General features: G+C 41.6%; 1 protein-coding gene and 1 non-coding gene across 2 annotated transcripts in view; one reads left to right on the forward strand and one right to left on the reverse strand.

Moving 5' to 3' along the window:
* Positions 1–18203, forward strand: part of COL4A2 (collagen type IV alpha 2 chain) — a 146855-nt gene that overhangs the window by 16815 nt on the left and 111837 nt on the right. The gene's annotated exons all lie outside the window — the stretch shown is intronic.
* LOC114805959 lies at positions 6113–6250 on the reverse strand. The gene has a single exon (XR_003754090.1). It is a non-coding gene; the product is annotated as a small nucleolar RNA SNORA7 (small nucleolar RNA).

The following is an 18203-nucleotide window of genomic DNA, read 5'->3' on the forward strand; positions in this document are numbered from 1 at the left end:
CTGCGGCGCATTCTATTTAGGCCCTCTTCTTTACTCCCAAACATGGACTATTTTGATACTGACTAGTTATTTTGGTATTTCTGGTCTATAAACTTGGTGTCTGGTGAGTTCCAGCAACTCCATTGGCTTCTGCCACATTCAAATACCGGAGAGAGCTGCTTAGCGTCTTTGGATTAATGTCGATCGGTGGAGTGGTAACTTGCTATTTGGATCTTCCTGAAACACCCCTTGTAACTAACCAGGAATATTAGTCCCACCTTACATGTGTCTAGTCTCATTTCCATTTCTCATTTGATATACTTGTGGCCTGAAGTGAGGAGGAGGAGAGTGGAGAAAGGTGTCTTTAAATGGATCATCCAAACTGGTTTCGGGGGGGCTAGAGAAGTGTGCTTATCCTCCCAGGGCTTGAGAATCAGCGTGGTTTAGTGAAAAGAGCACGAACCTGGGAGTTGGAGCACCTGAGTCCTAATCCTGGCTCTGCTTTTGGCCTGCTGTGTGACCTGGGGCAAGTCATTTATCTTCTCTGGGCCTCAGTTTCCTCATCTCTAAAATAGGATTAAGTACACGTTCTCTCTCTTACCCAGAGGGAGAGTCCCATGTGGGACAGGGACTGTGTCTGAAATCAATCAGTGGTATGTAGTGATTAACTTGTATCTATCCTCGTGTTTAGTATAGTGCTCAGCACCTAGCAAGGGCTTGACAAGTACCAGTTAGAATTATTTTTATCAGAGGCACCTGTTTTAAGAAGCTGCTGCATCTGGACCCTGCCTCATGCATGGCATTGTCCAAGGGAGGAGACAATATGGGATATTTCCTTCCCCTGACTTGGGAGGGTTTTGGGTAGTTCCTGCTCATGCCATCATTTTACAGAGAAGCAACATGGCATAGCAGACAGAACATTGGCCTGCGAGTCAGGAGATAGTGGGTTCTAATCCCGGTTCCACCACTCATCTGCTGGGTGACCTTGGGCAAATCACTGCACTTCTTAGTGCCTCATCTGGGAAATGGGGATTGACAGTGAGCTCCACATGGGACAGGGACTGTGTCCAACTTGATTTGCTAGTATCCACCCCAGCGCTTAGTACAATGCCTGGCACATAGGAAGCACTTAACAAATACCATCATTGTGATCATTATTATTTCAGCCCTGGGCTCAGGTTGAGGAAAGGAGCAGACCCCAGTGCTTTACTGCTGCAGTAGTTCTAGTCATTAAACTGCCCCATTTCCGGAAGTCAAGAAATTCCACAGTAGCGCATACTTCTACCCCGTCCGCCCTCCAGGCCCCAAGATGCCAATTGGCCCATGGCCACCCAAATCCTAATGCTAACCCTTTTGATCTCTGTCAGACTGTTTTAAAAAGGGTCTGTAAACAGAAAACTACCAAAGCGTGTGTATTTGCGTATCACATTCTTATGAATGATGTAGGAAGTTCTCCTAATAAAAGAAGATGGAGTGAGAGGGTTGGTCAAAAAGAAAAAACTTCAGACAAATCCCTTGTTCCATCTGGAATGCAAGCTCATTATGGGCAGGGAACGTGTCCGCTAATTCCATCGTATTGGACTTTCCTGAGGGCTTAGTATGATGCCCTGCACACAGAAAGCGCTCATTAAATACCACTCTTCATTCTCCTTCAAATGCCGTTGAGTCGTTTCCAACTCAGTGACCCCATGGGCACACCCTCTTCATCTTCATCTCCTGTCATAAGGTCATTCTAGTATGTGTATCCGTAGAGTTTTCCTGATAAGGATACGGAAGTGGTCTTCTTCCACGCAGTAGAAACTTGAGTCTCTGCCACTGTCTTTGATTAACGTTTTGATCACTTGATCATCCGCCTTTGACTCTTTCCCATGTCGCTGCTGCTCAGCACAGGTGAATCTACTATGTCTGACGCTTCGGCTTAGACCTTTCCATTCTGGGTAGCCCTCTGTGGCATAGCTCGAAGCTTCATCAGTGTAAGCAAACTCTCCTGCCACGATAAGGCATTGATTCAAAGGAGAGTCAATACCACTGATTGATTGCTACTATACTCTTATTGGTGGCTAGGATTCTGTCCAGAGTTTTCAGTAAAGTAGGTGCTCAGTAAAGACAATTGTTTGACGGAGGTGATCCATCCCAGTGCTGGCCAGAAATGGATGTGGAGGAAGGGTTAAAAAGAGCATCATAGTGTAGTGGATAGAGCATGGGCCTGGGAGTCGATAGGTCATGGGTTCTAACCCCTGCTCTGCCACATGTCTCCTGGGTGACCTTGAGCAAGTCACTTCACTTCTCTGGGCCTCGGTTCCCTCATCTGTAAAATGGGGATTGAGACTGTGAGCCCCTCATGGGACAGAGACTATGCACAACCCGATTTGCTTGTTTCTACCCCAGAGCTTAGTACAGGGCTTGGCAAATAATAAGTGCTTAACAAATACCATAAGTATTATTATTATTATTACCCTTATTTTCTCCCCATAATAGCTCCTCCCAACTTGACTTGGGTTCACAAAGATTATAAGTGCCTTGAGGACAAGGATTGTGTCTATCCACGCGATTTTATTTACCACCCCACACTTAGAACAGTGTGCTGAGCACAGTAAGCACTCCATAAGTACCACTAGTCGATACGTATATTGCTGAACTCTAGTTCTACTGAGCAATTATATTTAAATCCTACTCCCTCCTACTTAGACTGCTCCATATGGGAGAGACTATGTCCAACCTGGTTAGCTTGTATCTACCCCAGAACTTAGAAGAATTTCTGGCAAATGGTAAGCACTTAAGTGCCATAAGTATTTAAGAAAAGAGATACTATCCAGAGCTGCATTGGTAGAGCATTCTTAGGCATGTTACCAATTAAAGAAATACATATTTTAATCTGCTGGTTTTGTGAAGGGCTAAAGGATTTTGCTGTTCGGCAAGATTTTAAAAAATCTTTCTACATATGAAACCAAGTTTTGGGGGTCATATCTGGTTTGAGACCATTTGACCCCTGGCTTTGCAAAAATAGCCTTGTGAAAGCAGCTCTCTGTGAACTGAGTAGAGTTGATAATAATGTTGGTATTTGTTAAGCGCTTACTATGTGCCGAGCACTGTTCTAAGCGCTGGGGTAGACATAGGGGAATCAGGTTGTCCCACGTGGGGCTCACAGTCTTAATCCCCATTTTACAGATGAGGGAACTGAGGCACAGAGAAGTTAAGTGACTTGCCCACAGTCACACAGCCGACAAGTGGCAGAGCTGGGATTCGAACTCATGAGCCCTGACTCCAAAGCCCGTGCTCTTTCCACTGAGCCACGCTGCTTCTCAATGATACAATGATACAATGATACAATGACTTGTTTCATAGGAACATATTATTTAACCCTTTGAAAGAATGCTGTCGATGGATCCATACCTACATAGAAGTCCTTACCTCCATACCCAATTCAGTGGTGTGGCTGAAATATGTAAAGGACAAAGATTTACACAGCTGTTCAGAAATGATTATAGAAAACATAAAGTACCACATGTGCTTTGTTGATACGCTTGCTTCCCTTTGAAATGAGAAGCAGCGTGACCTAGTGGTTAGAGCACGGGCCTGGGAATCGGTAGGATCTGGGTTCTAATCCCGGCTCCGCCACTTGTCTGTGGACACTTTTATGTGTGTCTGTTCCCCCATCTATAGAATAGTGATTAAGACTGTGAGCCCCATGTGGGACATGGACTATGTCCAACCTGATTATTTCATATCTGCCCGAGGGCTTAGAACAGTGCCCACCACATAGTAAGTACTTAACAAATAACATTTAAAAAAGAATTATTGCAAGCTCCATTTCTTCCACCAAAGAGCTATCTTTCCAAGTCACTTAATAAAGGTCACTCTGCTTCTGGTGTCATCACTTTATTTACGCTAGAGAGGTTCGGTCATTCATTGCATTGCCATTAGTTAAAAACATCTGTCGAAGAAACTGCTGTGGAAAATTCCATGGAATACCAGCAGAGATCAGAAATGAGATAAAATTAAGCAGCCAAACCACTTATATATTTCAGTAGTGTTTTTCCTCATGGAAATACAGCAAAACCACTTGACATTTCTGGAGTGCTGGAAATAAGTAATTTTTCAGACAGGTTAAAGAACCTACCCTCTGTCCCCCTCATCATCTAAGGGAAGAAGCAGGCTACCCTAGAACGAGCATGGCCCTGGGCACTAATCTCAAAGCTACCACTTACCTGCTGAGTGACCTTGGGTAAGTCACTTGACTTACCTGTGCCACAGTTTCCTCCTCAGAATAAAGTATCCAATCTTCCCTTTCCCCTTAAACTGTGAGCCTTATGTGGGACAGGGACTGTGTCTGTTCTACTTATAATGTATCTAGTCCAGCGCTTGGTGCATAGTGAGCACTTAAATGCTATATGTGTTAATATTATTATTTTGTGTCTTCTGTGCTCCCTTTACTACATAGGCAGGTATTTCTAATCCTTGCCATTTGGGAAGTGCACTGAATTGGTATATGCTTGGTTGGAATGGAGAATATTTGAGTACTTAGTAAGAACCTCTGAGCCCTATGTGGAAAAGGACTGTTTCCAACCTGATTAACTTTTATCTACTCTTAGTACAGTGCCCAAGTGCATAGTATAATTCTCTGCCCACAGTAAGCACTCAATAAATGATTGATTGATTACTCCAGTATTCTGCACAGAGTAAGCCAGTCTGTGAGATCACTAGTCTCCCTAGTCTTCCAGGATTGAGTATTATTGGGAATGAGCTGTGGGGAATAGGTTGGGAAGCACTGGAATAGAATGCCACTGGCTTTGAGGTGGCATCTCCTTTGAAGAGGTGCAGGGAGAAGCTGGAGATGTGCTTAAAAGAGTTATAGTGAGAACTCACCTAGACTGTGAGCTCCATGTGGAATAGGAACTCTGTCCCACCGAATTAACTTGTATCTACCCCAGTACTTAGAATGGTGTTTGAAACATAGTAAGCACTTAACAAACACTATAAATAAATTTTAAAAAAACTTTAAAATCTCCCAGCAGCCTGACAAATACAGCATTTAGCCCAGGCTCCAAACTGTGCCCAAGCTTTTTTTAAAAAAAATTCTCAAAATTTTCAAAAACACTTAACCTTGTCAGGAATCTCTCACCTCCTGGACATCATCAACTATTAAATTTCCACCATTTAAAATTTTCTGGGAACAAAAGTTTTTCAACTTGTTTTAAAAAAAATTTAAAAGTACTCTCTGTTTCCTAAAAGCTTACCTTTCTTAAATTGTAAAATATGTGAAGTTAGGGCTAATATACTATACTACTTTGATCCATTCTTCAAGTTTGCAGTCCAGTGCTCTGCCAACAGAAGAGCTCAATAAATACTGGGTTTTTTGTTTGTTTTTTAATGGTATTTGTTAAATACTTTTATTTCCTAAGCACTTAGTACAATGCTCTGCACACAGTAAGCTCTCAATAAATAGGATTGAATTGAATGAAATACTATGCATCAGCACTGTTGTTTCAGAATTCTTAAACTTGCCCAAGTAGTTCTTAGTTCATGAAGTCAGCATCAACATTCATTTTTTTGAAAAATGAATCAAGCTCTGAGCAAGTGGAAAAAGGATTCCATATAGCCTTAATGAAAATAATGGTATTTGTAAAGTCTTACTATGGGCCAAGGACTGTACTAAGCCCTGGTGTAGGACACCATCCCTGTTCCATATGCGACTCCCAATTTAAGTAAGAGGGAGAGCGGGCACTGAATCTCTATTTTACAGATGAGAAAAATGAGGAATAGAGAAGTTACGTGCGTTGCCTAAGGTACCACAGCAGACATGAGAAAGAGTTGGGATTAAAACCCAGATCCTCTGTTCCCCAGGCCCGTGTTCTTTCTACTAGGACATGCTGCTCCTCCCTAATCTGAAAAATCCTATATTAAAGTCTTGTCTTATGCCATCGAGTCATTTCCGACCCATAGCGACACCATGGACACATCTCTCCCAGAACGCTCTGCTCTCCATCTGCAATCGTTCTGGTAGTGGATCTGTAGAGTTTTCTTGGTCAAAATCCGGAAGTGGTTTTACCATTGCCTCCTTCCACACAGTAAACTTGAGTCTCCGCCCCCGACTCTCTCCCATGCCACTGCTACCCAGCTTGGGTGAGTTTTGACTTGTAGCAGATGGCCTTTCACTCGCTAGCCACTGCCCAAGCTAGGAATGAAATGGGTAGGCCTCTGCTTGACTCTCCCTCCCGTCGCCAAGACTGGTAGAGTACTAGAAACTCTCCAGGAGTGACCCTGTGAGGTTAGCATCTTAATAATGGTGTCCATATTACCAAATATTACCACTAGGCTGTGAGTTCTTTGTGGACTGGCATCACAACTATAAAACTCTGTTGTCTTGTTCTCTCCCAAGCGCTTAGTTCAGAGCTCTGCACGCAGTAAGCACTTGGTAAAAAACTTTGATTGATACTGTGTTTCTGGGAATCGTGAATTTTCCTTCCTCACCCAGTATAGATTGGCTGTGACAGCTATCACATCTCCACATGGTGGAAATCTATAGTCCGGTTGTCCCCTAACTTGATCGTTTTTCAGTCTTCCTATATCCAGGTAATCTTGTTCACAGCAGCTTTTGCAAGAGATGTAAATAATTTTAAGAATTTCTTTTTGCCTACGAGGTGATGCTATTTTAAATCATTAGACTGAGTAAGCTGAGTTAACATTGCTGTTAAAGGATGTTTTACGTTCCTGTTTTTAATCATGAGTAACTCCCCGCCTCTGGATAAGTCTGTTGTATTATGGGCACTGCCTATCTTCTAAGCCTGAAAATTGGGTTTGATTCCCTGCCCTTTGGTAATTTTCATCTGGCTCTTTGGGCTGGTTGAAGCTAAACAAATTATTCTCCCTTCATAAACAGCCCAAATCCCAGAAAAAGAACACTCACTCCTATTGCTCATGCAGCATTTAATGAGGTCATTTATGAGTAGCAAGAAGGAAAACAGAAAATTAAAATGACTTTGGAAATCCCAAATGCCAAAATTAAGATTTGTTTTAAAACACAAATTGGAAGCGCTGATTTTATGGTTTATAGAAACGTAAATATTCCTGTCACCCTGGAACGCTAAATTTTTTTGTTGTTTTGAATAAATTCATTTTAAGTTTTTTAAAGTTAACTTCAGCTTAAGCAAAATATCTTTAGATTTTAATTTTCAAGTAGCCCTAGCAACAAAATAAACTTTAGATTTCTAGGAGGGCATATTATTAGCCTAAATCAATCAGTGGTATTTATTGAGCCCCTTGTGCAAAGCCCTGTATTAAACATTTGGGAAAGTACAATACAGCAGAGTTAGCAGACCCATTTCGTGCTCACAGTGAGCTTCTAGTCTAGAGATGTATTCTTTCTTTTTCAAGTAGTTTCATTTATGGACTTGGAAAGCACATCTCCTCCAAGAGGCTTTCCCTGACTAAGCCCTCATTTCCTTTTTTCCCACTCCCTTTTGTGTCACCCTGACTTGCTCCCTTTGTTCACCATCACCCTTCTCCCCTCCAGCTCTATATTACGTACATATCTGTAACTTAAACTATAAGTCCGTTGCAGACATGGAACGTGCTGTTGTCGTGTGGTACTCTTCCAAACATTAGCTTCTAGACTGTGAGCCCATTGTAGGCAGGGATTTGTCTCTCTTTATTGCTGAATTGTACTTTCCAAGCGCTTAGTACAATGCTCTGCACACAGTGAACGCTCAATAAATACGATTGAATGAATTTAGCACAGTGCTCGGCACATAGTAAACGCTCAATAAATATGATTGATTGGCAAGCTTTTGAAAATGTTATTGGGAGTCCAAAAAGATGCATTTATTTAAGCTAGCATGGAGAAATAAACCAAATTACCAATTTGAAATATGCCCTTTTTTCTTCTAAAGGAAAGAAATAGTCAAGTTGGCAGAGAAGACACCTGAATACAGTGGAAAATTTGATTTGAGATTTAATCCTTTTTCTCTTCCTTCACTACCGTTCTTCTAAAGCAGGGGCAAATGCACAGTGAAATAGCCCCCCCAAAAACAAGGCCACTAGAATAGTGGACTTCTTTCCTCCGCCGCCCCCCCCCCCCCCAGTCTATAAGCTTGTTATGGGCAGGAAACATGTCTAAGAACTCTGTTATACTGTGCTCTCCCAAGCACTTAGTGTAGTGCTCTGCATATAGAAAGTACTCAGTAAATAGGACTGATTGATACCTCAGAAAGTGATAATTTAAAACCAAACTTTGTTGAACCACTTCAGGAAAAAAAAATCATTTTTCATCTACTATTATTACCTCTGTTACATTCTGCTAGGCACAAAAGATTACAAAGGAAAAATGAGCTTCTGACAGCCCGCTGTGTCCCATCATTTTTTATGTGCTTCAGTTGGCTTTGAACTATAAAGCAAAGTGAGGCGGCAGGTGTAATACTTCCACATTCACGGAAATAGGGGCAGTAACACCGGGATCAATTACTGTAGATTCAGACACTGAAGGTCGGTCTGAGGACTTAGTCCCAAAGAGTGACAAAGACTCCTAGATTCAACAGTCATTCCTTCGGAGTGTGCTTGTCTACTTTCCTGCTGAATTTGCCTGTAGTGAAGAATTCATGGTTCCTATGCAGTTCTTTCTTTTGAGTAAGGAATGTCATGATATTCCCTGTCTAAATAACTTTCCTGACTCAGCAAATGAAACTCTCTGACATCAAACCTAGTGATTGCTGCTGCTGATGGTATTTGTTAAACGCTTACTAAGTGTCAAGCACTGTTCTAAGGGCTGAGGTAGAAACAAGCTAATCTGGTTGGATACAGTCCTTGTCCCACATGAGGCTCACAGTGTTAACCCCCATTTAACAGATGAGGTCACTGAGACACAAGAGAAGTGAAGTGACTTGCCCAAGATCACACAGCAGGCAAGTGGTGGAGCCGGGATTAGAAGCCAGTGAAAAGAGCTCCTCTAGAGATGATCTGTCAGAGAATGGCCTGATCCATCAGAGGAGGTTATCCATCAGGGGATGGAGTTGGGCAGTCTTCTAGCTAGAGGTAGCAGCATGACCTAGTGGAAAGGACCCAGGCCTGGGAGTTGGAGGACCTGGGTTCTATTCCAGGCTCCTCCACTTACCTGATGTGTGTCCTTGGGAGTCACTTCACTTCTCTGTGCCTTATTTCCCTCATCTGCAAAAATGGAGACTCAATACCTGTTCTCCCTCCTGCTTAGACTGTGAGCCCAATGTGGGACCTGATTATCGTGTATCTACCCCAGTGCTTAGTACAGTGTGTGTGGCACATAGTAAATGTTCAAGAAATACCACAGTTACTAGTACTATTATTATTGTTGTTATTAGAAACAAGAGTGAAGAATGCTTTGCCCTTTTCTGGATTCCATCGGCACTGCTCTTCTGGAACAGAAAACCGCTAGCTCAGAAATTCTGGATATGTCAAAAATAAGGCTATAGAATATGCTTTTTTGTGTGTGTACTCCTGCTTTTTGATGCCAAGAGGTGTTTCAAGATAATCTCTGGTATCCCAAGCCTAAGAATGATGGAGTAATTTAGCCCAATATTAAAAATCCTTCATGTAAAAGTATCAAAGGATGCCAAATTTGATTTTCTCCATGAAGAGTTTCAGGCAGACAGGGCCTTCTCCAAGGCTGCCTATATTTTCCCAGAGGGCTATATGTGCTTTATAGCCTAGGATATTTTGACTTTGGGAAAGTACATCGTTTAAAGCATATTTGTGGCTGTAACGATTAGGGAATGTTTACTGTCAAGAAAGGAAAATTCCATACAATCTTTTCTCAAAACAATCTTGCAAGTTTGCTACTCCCAAAGCTAACAGCCCTTCTAAAATGGAGGATCAGCTTTTCAAATGTGACAGCACGCTACAGATCTCAATCAATCCGTGATATTTACTGAGCACTTACTGTGTGGAAAGCACTGTTTCTAAGCGCTTGGGAGAATACCATACAGTTTAGTTGGTAGGCATGGTCCCTGCCCACAAGGAGCTTAAAATCTAATCCCTACATCCTAGTCTCCTTGTGTAGGATGAAACTGCGAGCTTTGCTTTTGGTAGAGGTAATTAGTGAGGGAGATCGGATTTGTATCTGTCCCCTCCCCTTGCACCCCAAGAGTGCCCGCTGATGGCACCTGTGGGTGCTGAATGCCGAGACAAATTTGAAGTTGTGTGGTTCATCCTGAACATGAAGTGTAATTTAGTGACACCATTATGACATTTTTGCAGTAGTCTGACCAAATCTAGGCTAATCTAAGCCAAATCTAAACTGAATCTCAACCCTAATTACCGAAGTATAAAAGAACATTCACATTTTTGAATTAAAAAAAAATGTCTCTAGTTTTCATGTGTTGTGATCATGAAACACAGGGTCATTATGTTACCGTTGGTTTTTGTGAGTCACTGGAATAATACGAACAAAGGATCATATGTGACTAATTCAGATCTGTAAATCTAAGCTATAACTCTCCTATTTTCCTTTTGAGATGATTTGCTAGTTGTATAATGTTAATCCTTTTGGATGCATAAGCCAAATTTGGTCATCTCGTCCCCTCTGATTTTTATCGTGATTAAAAATATTTTCTTTTGCAGAAATTGCATTATGTAGTTTGTGGGTGGGTTATCTAGCAACACAGTTTTCATTAGATGCCAAACCTTACCATTTTGTAATGCTGTTGAAGCTAGATTATTGGCAATCTACAGCTGAGAACCTGGAACCTGATTCATGTTCTGCTCCTCATAGAGAAAGCCCAAATTGGCCAATCAATCAATCAATCAGTGGCATTAATTGAGCACTTATTGGGTGCAGTGCGCTGTACTAAGCACTTGTATGTGCCCAAGCTCTTAGTAGTGTTCTGCACACAGGAAGTGCTCAAGGAATACGACTGATTGATTGAGAACCCAGCATGGATGGTGTGGATCGGTTTTGCCTCCGGGTGGAATTTTTACATTGCTCAGTTACCTGCTTCTATATAAGTGAGCCAAAGAAGGAATTTTCAAGTGAGGTAGAGGGCCTCCCTTTTTTAAAAAATGGTATATAAGTGCTTAATACATTGTACTAAAGCACTGGGGTAAATATAAGCTAATCAGGTTGGACACAGTCCTTATCCCATATGAGGCTCACAGTTGTAATCCCCATTTTACAGATGAGGGAACTGAGGCTTAGAGAAGTGAAGTTACTTGCCCAAGGTCACATAGCTGGCAAGCGGTGGAGCCAGGAGTAAAATTGGGGTCCTTCTGACTCCCGGGCCTGGACTCTGTCCACTAGGCATCACTGCTTTGTTCTCCCTTCCATGTTTATGTAACATGGAGAGGTTTAGGCTAAATAAAATGCCAATTTTTAGCTATCATACATGAGACCCTCAAAACGATTGTACCCATCCCAGTGCTTAGTACAGTGCTTGGCACATAATAAGCACTTAACCAGTATGGTCATTATTGCCATCGTTATTTTAGCATCCACATGAAGCGGTGAAGAACAAGGATTTTGTTTGGTAGGGAGGGCAGATATTCTGTCTCCTCCTGGGCTTATGACATTTTACAAAATGAATTTAAGAATATTAAATCTTTCCCTAGAAAATATCTTAATGACTCTCTTGGAGATCGTGTCTGGTTTTAGAAGACTCAGCCATAATCAACCTTTTATTGAAATGACACTGTACTGTGAAGTTAAAAAAAACAATGGTACTATTCATAAAAATGAATGAGTATGGCACAAATTTGGAATAAAGAAAAGCTATTGAATATTGAAATGAATTGGACAAGATTTTCAGAGCTCCAAACCATCATCCTTAAGAAATATTCATTTCTCCACAGACACAGCTCCATCCTTGTAAACAGCTAGGTGTTTGAAGTATGTCATAATCTTGATCTGCAGTAGGCACCTGTTGGGCTTAAGAAAAATGATTTGTGGATGAAATTGTCTGAACATCTTAGGCTATTAGTGTATAATTTTTGCGAGAGAAAGTACAGAGTGTCTCATTCTGTAAGTTCATGACATTAAATCTTGGGTTACCCAAATTTCTCATTAGTTTAGTGGGACTGGTTATTATTAAAATGACTCAGCTCTTTAGTAAGGTTTTCAAAAATTCCACTTGTGACCAAAATTACTAATGTAATCATAACAGTAATAATTATAATAATAATAAAAGAAATTGTTTTAAGTGCTCTCTATGTGCCAAGAACTGGAGCTCACAGTTTTGGGAGGGAGAACAGGTATTTAACTCCCATTTTACAGATGAGAAAACTAAGGCACAGAGAAATTAAGTGGCTTGCCCAAGGTCACCCAGGAGGCAATTGGCTGAATGGGAATTCGGACCCAGGTCCCTTGATTCCCAGACTGTGACCTTTCCATTAGGCCATGCTGCTTTTTCTAACCCAGTCTATCCAGTAGAGAAGTAGTGTGGCCTAATAGAAAGAACACAAGATACAGGGAGTCAGGAGGCCTGGATTCTAACCCCTGCTTTACCACTTTCTGCTGTGTAATCTTGGGCAAATCACTTAACTTGTGCCTCAGTTTACCCACCTTCATTGGGGAAAAATATGGTTCTCCTTCCTTTACAGGTGAGCCCCATTTGGGATAGTGACTATGTCCTATTTGTTTATCTTTTACCTACCCCAGGGCTTAACGCAAAGGAGGGACTTAACACATCATCATCGGGAGCACTGGGGAGCACAAGGCATACTTTGCCAGTGTTGCTTCAAATTGCCTGTTATACAATACAGACAGGTGGGGAGCAATAATTTTGTTCTAGTTGATCTTGACAGTACTGTAAACTGTAAAGCTGTTATGGGCAGGAAACATTTTTGCGATTCTGTTTTATTGTACTCTACCTGGCGCTTAGTACAGCACTCTGCACACAGTAAGCATTCAATAAATGGGATTGATTAAATGATTAATGACTGAATTTTAGCAAAAAGCAGGTGGTGTCTACACAGGGCACCAGGAAGCGGAAAGTTGAGGTTATCTGGGTAATGGAGCAAGCAGAACTATTCCTAGGTAAGGTAATTCCCTAATGATGTCACCCAATCAGTCAATCCCTGGTATTTATTGAGCGCTTACTGTGTGCAGAGCACCATACCAAGTACTGGGGGAGAAAAAGACAATAGAGTTGGTAATCACAATACCTGCCCACAAGGAGCTTCCACTGTATCAGTAACTGCCAGTTAACTTCTCTATGCCTCAACTACAAAAATAGGGATTCAATCCCTCCTACCTAGACTGTGAGCCCCATGTGGTACAAAACTATAACTGGCCTGATTATCTTGTATCCGTCCCAGTGCTTAGTAAAGTGATTCATACATAGTAAGTGCTTAAAAAATACCATTAAAAACGTGACAGAGGAGCCACTTTTGACAACACAATCATGCCAGATTTTCCAGCCTGTTTGGACCATTATCAATCAGTGGTATTTTCTGAATGCTTCAGGGGTGCACAGCACTTGGGAGAGTACAGTACAGTGGAGTTGGTAGACACATTCTCTGCCCACAGTGAGTTTGCAGTCTAGAAGGGGAGCCAGACTTTAATATAAATAATTTGTAGATATGTACATAGTGCCGTGGGACTGATGGTAGGGTGAATACCAGATACTATCATGTGCCAGTTACAGATATGGCAGCAGTTGTGACACATAGTAAGTGCTTAACAAATACCATTAAAAAAATTTTTTTAATCCATTTCAAAGACTGAGGGGGAAAAAAAATCACTGAAAATCATAAGGCTGGTGGGGAGGTAAAAGAACAGATAAATCTGAAGAGGTTGCATGAGCTTTATAATGACTAAATTACTTTCAATAAATGCAATTGAAAACTTCCCTGATCCAACCTTGGCCCAATCCCGATATTACCACTGCATCAAGGAAATACCGGACCAGGCCAGTGATACACCTTGCTTCTGAGAAGCAGAATTTGGCACCTGGAGAGATCTCTTCCTTCGAAGGGATGGGGGAAGGAAGAAATGAAAAAAGAAAGGGGGAAAAAAAGGTTAAAGAGCAGCCAAAGAGATTCACTCCTCTGGATAGCTGGGAAAAGGAGTGATGTGTTTTCCTGTATACATCTGGGAAGTATTGCAAATGGAAGGATGACAGTTTGAAATACCCTGAAGACTTGAGACTTCAGTCCTCCCTCTCCCTTCCCTCTGGTGTGTTTGTACCGCTTAGGAAATACTGGCTGTCAAACTATCTTCCCAATTCACCCTGCGTGCCAATTAACGAGGGAGGGGTTTGTGTGTAGTTTTTTATTGTTGTTGTTTGTGTTCTAGCATCTGTAGAGGGGAAAAGCGAAGAAGAAATTACAGATTCTGAGTCAAAAACAGTAAGTCAGGGTGGCTAGCCAGGGTTTAGAGATGCCAGATCATGTTTAAAGTGAGTGATTTTCAGAGGACTTTTTAACAGTGGAAAAGATGAAACTTGTTTTAAGTATTTTTAAAAATTATTCAAATCTCTTGGGAGATTGGAAGTTGCAGAACAAACTAATTTGCTGGGTTTTGAGGGAGTCAGTGTGGTTTTGCTTCTCCCATTTCCAAGCAGAAAAGAAAACAGTAATTAACGCTCCAACTTTTCCAGATACAAGGAACAAATCCAGCAAAGAAATCAGGAAGAAAAAAACCTGTTTAGCTTAATGATTAGGTGACCACATTAGTAAAATGGGAGTATTTGGAAGTCTTGGGAAATGTCTTGAAAAACAGAATTCTTATTTTCATGGATTTGGGAATTTTGCTCCCCCTGGCCCTGAGGTCACCCAGACGTTCGGTTAAGGGACATCCCAATGAATAAATATCTTCATTGAATTGATCTGTGCATCATACTCTACGATCAATCATATTCACTTAGAGCTTACTGTGTACAGAACACTGTATTCAGATGGGAGAGTGCAGCATAACAGAGTTGGTAGACATGGTCCCTGTCCAAAAAGAGTTACAGTGCACAGGTAGGAAAGAAAAAAAAGGTAGATCTCATTTTTCAAAAGGGCTGTATTTGATAATGTAAGAGATGGGGAATTTTACACATATAAGCCCATAAGCAAAGCACAGGCAAGAATACAGCATGATTCAAGTGAAGTACAAATTGCATTTAGACTCTGTCTTTCACACTGCCCTTTTTTTTCCATCTTTAAAGGGAGTCCAATTAGTTACTCAGTAAAACATTTGGAGTGCATACTTTGTGCACTGTACTAAGTGCTTGGGAGAGCACAATACCACAGAGTTGGTAGACACATTATCTTCATCCAAACAGCCTGCCCTACTCATTAAGTAGAAAGATTCTTCCCCATACAGATCCCCCCAGTATTGATTAATCAGTTGCCCCCTTTGAGATTTATTATCTTACTTTTCCTAAAACCTTACGTTATGAGTGGACTTGAATTTCAAACCAGACCCAGGTAAAGTCAAATTCTTTTCCCGACTGACCAGTCATTCAGTCAGTTGAATTTTTTGAGTGCTTACTCTCTGCAGAGCACCGTATTAAGCACTTGGGAGAGCACAGTGTAACAATATAACAGAGACATTCCCTGCCCACAACGAGCTCACAGCCTAGAGGCGGAGCTTACAGTCTACCAAACATTTTGGTTTGCCCATTGCCACAAAACCTCTAGGAAATACCACAAGATTTGCAAACCAATTCTGATGGCTTGCCAGATATCACCCGGGAAAACCCTAAGCAAGTGGCTCTACTTGGTCAAAAGGTCATCTGATGGCCATCTGTAGGAGAAGCCTGGCTCCAACTTCAAAAGATTCCCACCCTTGTTGAGGCATATCAGGTCACTTAGCTGCTGCTGAAGGATAGTGGAGCGTTGTCTAAAGACGTTTCAAGAAACTGATCATTTCAGACTTTGAAATTGCTGTGTTGCCTTGAAGAGGTGAAGAAGCAGAGTGGCTTACTGGAAAGAGCCCAGGCCTGGGAGGGAAAGGATCTGGGTTCTAACTCCGGCTCTACCACTTTTCTGCTGTGTGACCCTGGGCAAGTCACTTAATTTCTCTGGGCCTCAGTTCCCCCATCTATAAAATGGGGATTAAGACTGTGAGCCCCATTTGGGACAGGGACTTTGTCTACCCGATTAGCTTGTATCTACCGCTTACTTAATACAGTGCCTGCCATATAGTAAATGCTTTACAAGTAACATTAAAAAAACGAAAAGTGAGGTCAATTGAAAGGGCATTTTGGATGAAAACAGTGCTCACAATCTCAGTAGGAGGAAGAGCAGATATAAAATCAAGACTCTGAGATCCTTGAAACATGTCTGCTAACTCTGTTGTGTTATATTGTACTCTCCCAAGTGCTTAGTACCCGTGCTCTGCATATAGTAAATGCTCAGTCAGTACTGTTGCTGATGAAGATGGATAATTACCATTGATGATGAATCACCATTTTCCAGACCAGGAAACTGAAAGACAGAGAAGTTGCATGACTTGCCCAAGGTCACACAGCCAGCATGTGGGTGGGCCCAGGATTAGAACCCAGCTCCTCTGACTCCCAGGCCCATGCCCTTTCAAATAAGCCATGCTGTACCTGGTAGATGCCTTCGTATGGAGCACAAAACTTAGATATTGGATCTGGGATAAACCCCTCATTGGAAAACCCTACAGTGAAACACTTTTTCCCCCAAAAGAAATTAGGAGTAGGCAGTCTTGCAAGCAGCTCAAAACTGAAACAACCAGCTAAATATCCTGAATTAATTATGTTGTTGTTGATTTTTTTTAAATGGGAAACCTAAAAGCACTTGTACTTTTATCAGTTTTCCCTTGTTTCCATGTTTGTTTTATTGCCAAAACACGGATATTTCCTGGCTTTTGTTGCACTAAGGAGTCAACTCTGTTTTGAATGGACAGGAGTATAATGAAAACGGATGTGTAAGAAGGGCCAGATGACATCACTTGAAATATTTGAGGAAGTTCACTATTTGGTTGTTTATAATCTCAGCATATTAGTTGTTTGTACTCTGATAAGAGCATTTTTGGTGTGTAAAGGTAATAATCTTTGTTACCCAGACAGTGTTTGTAAATCACTGTCTACTTCTTGGAGCGAAGTACAGGGAGTCAGAAGGTCTTGGAAGAAATCTGAAGCCATTCTGAACAGTGGGTGATTTTAGGAAAGAAGATCCACTTTAAGTTGACCTAATTTAAGTGTGGTTAGCCAGCTGCTACTGGAGAAGAGAAAGTATAAAATGGTCCCAAAATAGCCAATACTTCAATAATATAATAATAATGGTGTTTAAGTGCTTCCTGTGTGTCAGGTACTGTACTAAGTGCTAGGGTAGATATAAGGAAATGGGGTGGACAGTCCCTGTCCCACATGGGGCTTGTAGTCTAAATCCCCATTTTACAAATGAGGGAATTGAGTCAAAGAGAGGCTAAGTGACTTGCCCAAGTTCACACAGCAGACAAGTGGCAGAGCTGGGATTAGAGCCCAGGTCCTTTTGACTCGCAGACCAGGCTATATCCAAGCTGTGTCCAACTTTAAAGAATATCTTCTTCAGATTCTGTAGTATTTCTTTTCCTGAATATCTTCAGTCACTGAAACAGATGGTTCATCAATCAATGGTATTTGAGTGCTTACTGTGTGCAGAGCACTGTACAAAGCATTTGGGAAAGTTTAATACAACAGAGGTGGTAGAAACAGAGAAGCAGCTTGTCCTAGTGGATAGAACATGGGCCTGGGAGTCAAAAGGACCTGGGTTCTAATCCCGGTCCCGCCATTTGTCTGCTGTGTGACCTTGGGTAAGTCACTGTTGAACTGATACAGAAACACAGTGCCTGCTGCTTAAATAGAGGCCCAAGTCCAATGGTCATTTAATTGTCCTGTTAAAACAATGCTGACCTGATACAATTTTTTTGTTAACGTAGGGTTTTCAAGAATGCAGTCATCAGCTCACTGTGGGTGGGGAACACTTCCACTAATTCTGTTCTATCGCAGTCTCCCAAGATCTTGGTACAGTGCTCTGCACATAGTGAGTGTTCAGTAAATACTGTTGCTGATGATAGAGCAGGGATGTTTATATATTCAAGGAATTAGCGCAGGTGTAGGCAAACATCACGGCCTAGTGGAAAGAGCCCAGATCTGAAATTCAGAAGACCTGGAGACCCAAATTCTAGTCCCAGATCTTAGTAAGCGCTTAACAAGTACCATAAAAAAAACCCTCTGCCTCAGTTTCCTCATGTGTGAAATGGGGATGAAGTAACTGTTGATGATGATATTTGTTAAGCACCTACTATATGCCAGGTACTGTTCTAAATG

Source organism: Ornithorhynchus anatinus, chromosome 20 (assembly GCF_004115215.2).
Source record: "Ornithorhynchus anatinus isolate Pmale09 chromosome 20, mOrnAna1.pri.v4, whole genome shotgun sequence".
Taxonomy (NCBI): domain Eukaryota; kingdom Metazoa; phylum Chordata; class Mammalia; order Monotremata; family Ornithorhynchidae; genus Ornithorhynchus; species Ornithorhynchus anatinus.